Raw genomic sequence first — 8,758 nt, 5'->3', positions numbered from 1 at the left:
AGACAAGTTCGGCAACTGTATCAAAGAGTACAAACATAGAAAGATGAAAGAAGATACAAAAATCCCTTTCAGGGAACCTGTTTACTCTGCAGCCGGTGACTTGATCTTAAGGACGGACCTTGATAATTCCTCGGTAGAAAGCTTTGAAGGAGCTTCAATGGAGTTTGAGGAAGATGGAGAAGATGGAGAGGAATTACAAGGGGAAAGCTTAAATACTTTACAAAAACGAAAGATCTCTAATTTACAATTGGAAATTCCTATTTATAGACGCGTCTCGGGCCTCGTTTTGACCTAATTTCGTGTCCTTGTTGGTGTAGGAAGACGTGGGGCCGAACGTGGCTTTGTGGGGGCGGAATTGGTCTTTTTGACCAATTCCCGCAGGTCTGCTCGCCGAGCAGGAAAGGCTGCTCGCCGAGCAGAATTGCGTCGAGCAGCCCCTGCTCGCCGAGCAGAATTGCGACGAGCAGGCCACCAGGGGCCTGCTCGGCGAGCAGGCCTCCAGAGGCCTGCTCGGCGAGCAGAAATGGCCCGGGGGGCCCTGCTCGCCGAGCGTTTTCGCCCGAAGCGTGCTCGATCCGTGCCGGATGACTTCCAAACCCTTTTTCGTCCGAACTTACACCTGCACACGCATAAAAACTCCAGAAAACATTAGTCCAAAAGCCGAATTGATCCGTCAATCGCTTATTTTGAGCAAACGCTTCGTTTGGTGCGACTTTTGACGGACCAATTAGCTTTAAAAGATAACGGAATTCTAATATGCGTGTTATTTCGGCCGTATTTGCCTAAATTGATCACAAAACGAGCCTAAACGACGAAAAGTAAATAGAATGCTTCCAATTTCTAACTAACTCACACAAAAGCATTTAAATGCGAGAATTGCTCGCTTATTAGCCAAATAAACCTAAAAACCGTCCTAAAACCGTACCCAAAGATATGGGTTTTTGACCCCTATCATGACCCAATTGGAGCTTACGTGCCGAAGCTCCCTTTTCCACAACGACTTAAAAAGGAAAAATTGGACCACCAATACAGCAAGTTTTTAGAAATCTTTAAGAAACTTCACATTAACATTCCACTTGCGGAAGCATTGGAGCAAATGCCCACATATGCGAAGTTTCTTAAAGAAATCCTCGCCAAAAAGAGGAAGTTGGATTATAATGAGATGGTAGCGCTCACGGAGGAATGCTCCGCGATTATAACGAACAAACTCCCACCTAAACTCAAGGATTTAGGTAGTTTTTCTATCCCTTGCACGATTGGAAATGTTGAGTTTAGGAGAGCTTTATGTGATTTAGGTGCTAGCATCAATCTAATGCCTTTATCTGTATTCAGGAAGCTCGGCTTGGGAGAACCAAAGCCTACCAATATGACGCTCCAGTTGGCCGATAGATCCATTGCCCGGCCAAAAGGAGTTGTGGAGGATGTCTTAGTGAAAGTGGACAAGTTCATTTTCCCCTCCGATTTCGTGGTGCTCGATATGGCGGAAGACGACTCGGTACCAATCCTCCTAGGACGACCATTTCTTGCAACCGGTAGGACTCTCATTGATGTCCACGAAGGTAAGCTCATCCTACGGTTGCAAGACGAAGAGGTAGAATTTAACGTATACAATTCCATGAAATTTCCGTCTAATACCTTGGCAGATTGTAACTTTTTAAATTCCGTAGACTTTATTGATCTTTTTCTTGGAGAATTTTGTGGTAGGTCTTTTGCGGAAACCTCTTCGGGAATAGGTGATAATGAGCATTTGGATGAGGAGCCATTAAACAAGCCATTTGAATACTCCTCCGAAATAGAACGATGTCTGTTGGCAAGGAGCCGGTTCGAGGGTTTGGACCGAGATAGCAAAGCAAAGCCAAAGTCTTCTCTCGAGGAGCCTCCAACTTTGGAACTTAAACCCTTGCCTCCTAATTTAAAATACGTATTTTTGCAACCTCCTAATTTCCTACCGGTTGTTATTTCTTCGCTTTTGACAGCGGAAATGGAGGAAGCATTAATCGCGGTGTTACAAAAACATAAAGGCGCATTTGGGTGGACCATTCACGACATAAAAGGGATCAGCCCCACCATTTGCACACACCGCATCTTTTTGGAGGATAAAGTCAAGCCCTCCGTGCAGCCGCAACGACGGCTTAACCCCAATATGAAAGAGGTAGTAAAGGTCGAGGTAATCAAACTCCTCGACGCAGGTATAATCTTTCCTATCTCCGATAGTCCATGGGTTAGCCTGGTCCAACGTGTTCCCAAAAAGGGGGGCACAACAGTGACGGAAAATGATAAAGGGGAGTTAATCCCCACACGAAAAGTAACCGGGTGGCGAGTATGCATTGATTACAGAAAACTTAACGAAGCCACCCGAAAAGATCATTTCCCCTTGCCGTTCATCGACCAAATGTTGGAAAGAATGGCGGGTCATAAATTCTTTTGCACCCTCGATGGCTTATCCGGTTATATGCAAATTCCCGTTGATCCTTCGGATCAAGAGAAGACGACATTCACTTGTCCATATGGGACATTTGCATATAGGCGGATGTCATTCGGGCTTTGTAACGCCCCCGCCACCTTTCAGCGGTGCATGACGGCTATATTCTCCGAAATGATTGAGGACTTCATGGAAGTATTCATGGATGATTTTTCTGTTTTTGGGTCGTCCTTTGACATTTGTTTGAGCAATCTTGATAAAGTCCTCCAATGTTGTGAAGACACTAACCTCGCTCTTAGTTGGGAAAAGTGTCAATTTATGGTTCAAGATTGTATTGTTTTGGGACACAAGGTGTCCGGGGAGGGAATCGAGGTCGATCCGGCCAAGATCGAGGTAATTGAAAAACTACCTCCACCAATCAACGTAAAAGGAATTCAGAGCTTTTTAGGTCATGCGGGGTTCTATAGACGATTCATCAAGGACTTCTCTAAGATAGCAACCCCCTTGACCCAGCTCCTCATAAAGGATGCAGAATTTAATTTTTCTGACCAATGTTTACTTGCGTTTAACACACTCAAGGAAAAATTAATTAATGCACCTATCATGGTGAAACCCGATTGGAGCCTCCCCTTTGAATTGATGTGTGATGCGAGTGATTTGGCTGTAGGTGCTTGTTTGGGCCAACGGGTGGATAAACTCTTCCGCCCTATCTATTATGCGAGCAAAACGCTCAATGAGGCCCAACAAAACTATTCCATCACGGAAAAGGAGATGCTTGCCGTTGTTTTTGCTTTCGATAAATTTAGGTCATATCTTGTGTTATCCAAAATTATCATATACACTGACCACGCAGCTCTCAAGTACTTGATGACTAAGCAGGACGCCAAACCACGCTTGATACGGTGGATCCTACTCCTACAAGAATTCGACGTCGAGATCAAAGATAAAAAAGGAGTGGAGAATGTTGTGGCCGATCATCTCTCTCGCTTACAAGGCGAGCAAAGCGAACCTCCGGAAGCTATTGAAATTAAGGAGACCTTTCCCGACGAAGCACTCTACGCGGTAACATCTTTACCTTGGCATGCCGATATGGCAAACTTCAAAGCCGGTAATATTCCTCCCCCGCACCTTACATATGAGCAGCGTAAGTAATTCTTCCACGATGCTAAGCATTATTTTTGGGAAGAACCCTATCTGTTCAAATCTTGTGCCGATAACATTATTCGTAGGTGTATACCGGAAGAAGAGGTTAATCATGTGCTACATATGTGTCATACCCAAGAGCCGGGGGGCCACTTTGGCCCTAGTCGAACTATGGCAAAAGTCTTACAATGTGGGTTTTATTGGCCTACTTTATCCAAAGATTCCCACGACTTCGTCAAATCATGTGACGCTTGTCAAAGGAGCGGAAACATTTCCCGAAAACATGAAATGCTCCAACAGGGAATCCTAGTTTGCGAACTCTTTGACGTGTGGGGGATAGACTTCATGGGACCTTTCCCTAAGTCGCATAGCAACGCGTACATTCTTGTAGCGGTTGATTATGTCTCCAAATGGGTAGAGGCCGTTGCCTTACCTTCAAACGACTCTAAGGCGGTAGGGAAATTTATAAAGAAAAACATTTTCACTCGGTTCGGAACCCCTCGGACTATCATTAGCGACGGGGGTTCCCACTTTTGCAACCGACAATTCGATCAACTCTTACTTAAATATGGGGTTGCACACCGAGTCTCTACACCCTACCACCCGCAAACTAGTGGGCAAGTTAGGGTTTCTAACCGAGAGCTAAAACGCATTTTAGAAAAAACGGTTAACTCCTTTAGGAAAGACTGGAGCTTGAAGCTCGATGATGCTCTTTGGGCTTACCGCACGGCGTTTAAGACGCCCATCGGGATGTCCCCTTATCGTCTAGTTTTTGGAAAGTCATGTCATTTACCCGTGGAATTAGAACATAAAGCCTATTGGGCGCTGAAATTTTTGAATTTTGATATGCAGGCTGCGGGAGAACACCGCCTCCTCCAACTTAATACTCTTGATGAACTCCGCTTGGGGTCATATGAAAATGCCAAACTCTAAAAAGAACGTACCAAGCGGTGGCACGACAAGCACATCCAAATTCGGGAGTTCAACAAGGGGGATCAAGTTCTCCTCTACAATTCTCGCCTCCGGTTATTCCCCGGAAAATTGAAAAGTCGGTGGTCAGGACCATATACCGTCATCAATGTGCACCCCTTCGGAGCAATTGAAATCCAAGGTCCCGACAATGCAATCATACGGGTCAATGGCCACCGTCTAAAGATATACCGCGGCGGCGTTTTTCCACAACAAGGCGAAACCACACTCCTCGCACCACCTTAAGCTTGCACATCGCAAAGGAAAGTCGAGCTACTCCGACTCTAAACCTAGCATTGGTTTGACTCTCTCAAACCCCCTGTATATATCTGTTCAATTTTTACTTGTTTTCTTCGTTTCGCTTCCCAGCCACGGAAAGCCAACTCCCAATTCGACATAATACGCGGGGCGTCTCCCTATGCACGCCCCGCGTCTTTGTGCTTCTGATCCAAAATTCTATAGGGGACACCGTTTACGCAGGGCGTAACTCTTCTTACGCCCCGCGTATAAGTTCCTTTCCGTGGTTCCTACAGTTCAGAAACTCAAACACGCGGAGCGTCCCCTGTTACGCCCCGCGTATTTGAGTCTCTGACTCCAAAAAGAATGAAAACACCGACTTACGCGGGGCGTCCTCCCTGTTACGCCCCGCGTACCTGAGTCTCTGCTCAAACACATCACAAAACGTACTGGTTACGCGGGGCGCCCCTCTGGGCGCGCCTCGCGCAACCCCTGACCACTAAGGGTCCTCTTTTCCTTCCTTAGCTTTATTTTTTTCTTTGTTTTAGTTTCTTCTTGCGACGCCCTTGGAATAGGCGTCATTTTAAATAACGCGGAGGGACGTGCAACCCCGCACTTTTAGTTTGGTTTGCACTAAAATAAAATAAAATATATATATATATATATATATATATATATATATAAATAAAATAAAAAATAAAAAATAAAATAATTAAACTAATTTATTGACTCTTCTAAATTTTTTCCGACACGCTATCCCTCCTTCGGAAATTAATTAAAGTTCCGTTATTTGTCACCAAAAATAAAAGACGTCGACACAAGGGGATGCCCTAATTAAGGGATTTTAGTCTTGGTTTTGAAATTAGGGAATTTGTGCAAAGCTTAGGTTAGTACTAAACTAAGGCATTGAGTATTAACCCAAATGTTATCTCCATAATGAACTTTGAAAAGGCAATAAAAACGGGATAGTTGAGAATTTAGCGAAGACTTGATAGTACACAATTTAAACCCAAATCTTTGTAAGGTATTTTTGAGCCTAAAAGAGTTCGTACGAGAACTCTAATTGTTTCACAGTTTTTCGAGAGCTTTGACTTCACTCGACTCATAGAATTTGCATCCAATACCGGGTTAAGTACACTAATTTTTGGTAAAGAGGCAATATATGATAAACCGAACCCACTTAGGCTAATTTTTCTTAATTTATTTTTCTCGTTTTCATTAAACATTAGGAAACCCCTTCGAGCCTATTAACCCACTTTTTTGTTAATACTTTTTTAACATTTAACCCTTTTTTTCAAATACCGACATAACCAAGTTGCACCCGAATTACCCAAAATAAGTCGCGGCCTTAGCAAATGAGCACCATAAGCTCTCAAAATATTGTTTTTGTGCCTCTATGAAAACAAATGATACAATAAAAATAAAAAGGCATTCTCAAGCTCCACCCAAGCAATTTTGAAGTATAATTTGTAAAATTCGCCAAGGCTGAAATAAACAATGATACGGTGCAATCATAAACGGTATTTTTGAACTCGAGTTCCTTTACACTAACCACTAAAGAATCCACCCACATTACAACCCCCCTCCGGGTTCATTTTTAATATTGCCTAACCATATTTTAGGAGAAAAAATCCGGATGAAAATGCAAATTCAACATGATCTCGAGTAAGTGCAAAGAAGAGCGCTAAAACACCGACCCACCTAAAATTGAGCGTAAGAGCGAAATCCCTTGGTGAGGTACTATCGGGTTCTCAAAACATAATCAACCCCCGTTAATATTGCCTATTAAATCTTGATCATGGAGGTTTCAAACAAGTTTCGTACTCAATTGTTTGCGTAGGTACTTACCGAAACCTTTGCACAAAACCATAACTTTGAAATCACGCACTTGGCAAAACCAACCTGTGGTTTGTTTCTTAATTTTCTCAATCCCTTGTCTTTCGATTTCTTTTACTTGAGGACAAGTAAAACTTTAAAGTCCGAGGAGGTTTGATAGGGGTATTTTACACCTATCTTTTAGCGTGATTTACGGGATAATTTTGGGTAAAATAAATAAGTTTAATTACAAAAATAAAGTGTTTTTGATAAATAAAGAAATAAAAATAAATCTCGTACTTTCAGTTTATTTTCCTCGTTTTTGATTAGTTTAGGAAATAAAAACGTCAAGCTAACTCGGCTCTCAAGATTTGTATTTCAGGTACGAGAAAGGAGCAAAAATCCACTCAATACGCGGGGCGTATTATCCTGTACGCGGGGCGTAAAACATAGTGCCAGAAATAATTGCCTTATCCGCAGGCACCATGTGGAACTGACTCAGCATACGCGGGACGTATGACACACTACGCGGGGCGTATGACACATGTCGGTAATAATTGGCCTAATCCTAAAAGTCAGACTGCATTGTCTCCCAGAGTCAACTATACTTACGCGGGGCGTACCACTCTATACGCGGGGCGTAAAAGGCAGTTCTTCAACATAAAAAGATCAGAGACTCTTTTACGCGGGGCGTACTTCAACTACGCACGGCGTAAAAGCACCAATTCAAGCAATAAAACTCCAGAGACTCAAACACGCGGGGCGTACAATCCTTTACGCAGGGCATACTTGAGTCAACAAGACAACGAATTGGTCCACATGCAGAAGATTTCTGACGGAATGGGCATTTACACGGGGCGTAGACCAATTTACGCGGGGCGTATCATGGGATTTCTGCACCAAATAATGTTGCTCCATACTTGTGCTTTGTGAAATTACAAACCTGCCCTTACTTGATGTCTATAAATAAGAAGCTCTTGAACTTCATTTGATACCAATTACATACTAGAGAGCTACACTATACTCTTTTATTTCCTTATAATTTAGATTCAGATTTTGTAAGTTAAACTCTCCCCCTCGAGAGCTTGTTCGTTGTTCCGGCGTTCCATTTATGTTCCGTTCCACCATTCGTCACCAAGCTCGAGAGTTCCACCTCCACGGCCTAGGAGACGGCTTTGAGTCCGGTTAGCTAGTTCAAAGGGCGGATTCTCCTTTTTTACTTGCTAATTAGCTTGTACTCTTCCTATGTACTAGGCTTGGTTGTATTTCATCTAATCACTTTCCATATTTATAATTTATGATTTATAATCTCTATTTCCCTTTATATGTTAATGTTTATTGCTTGTTTTGATATTAATAATTGATTATTGTGTAGGAGAACGAGATTACCGCCGCCATTCGGGCTATTTTTAGGGAGTTATATAGGTGTTGCCCTACCGGAAGTGACAAAACGGAAACCGTAGGAATTGACAAGCCACGGAACTTACGGGCCCTAGTTTCTAATTCCCCCGCATTAGACACGCCTTTACTAGGAATCACGTAGTCTAAGTGCTTCACGGGTCGGTTCTACTACACTTGGTCGTCTTTGCAAGAGTAAACTATTATCCGTATACATTTAGAGTCATTATTTATCATTGTTATAACTTATCATATTCACCCCACTTCATAGAGTTTTAGCTACATAAATCTGTGTCGCCAATAGTGAGGAATAGTGTGTAGTTGTGTCTTACTTAATCCCAAAGTAATTACCGCTTAAATAACATACAAAACCGAGTCGTCTAATACTTGTAATTATAAATCCCGTGGATTCGATACCCGGTCTTAACCGGATTATTACTTGATAACGACAGGGTACACTTGCCCCTAAGTAGTCGTAGCGTCTAGTAGAGTTAAGAGCAATTTATAAAGATCACATCCATATTCATACCGCATTCACCGCAATACACATTAAGTCGTCATTAGAAAGCTCTACCTAGATCCCACGCCATCAGGGGTCCATCGTGGCGTCGTGGGGGCGGAATTGGTCTTTTTGACCAATTCCCGCAGGCCTGATCGCCAAGCAGGGCGAGCTGCTCGGCGAGCAGGCGCTGCTCGTCGTGAGCAGGCATTGCCTGCTCGACGAGTAGCCTTCTGCCGGCCTGCTCGGCGAGCAGGCACAGCCTACTTGGCGAG

The sequence above is a fragment of the Euphorbia lathyris genome, chromosome 8 (genome assembly GCF_963576675.1).
Source record: "Euphorbia lathyris chromosome 8, ddEupLath1.1, whole genome shotgun sequence".
Classification (NCBI taxonomy): Eukaryota; Viridiplantae; Streptophyta; class Magnoliopsida; order Malpighiales; family Euphorbiaceae; genus Euphorbia; species Euphorbia lathyris.
Note: the sequence above shows the minus strand (reverse complement) of the source record.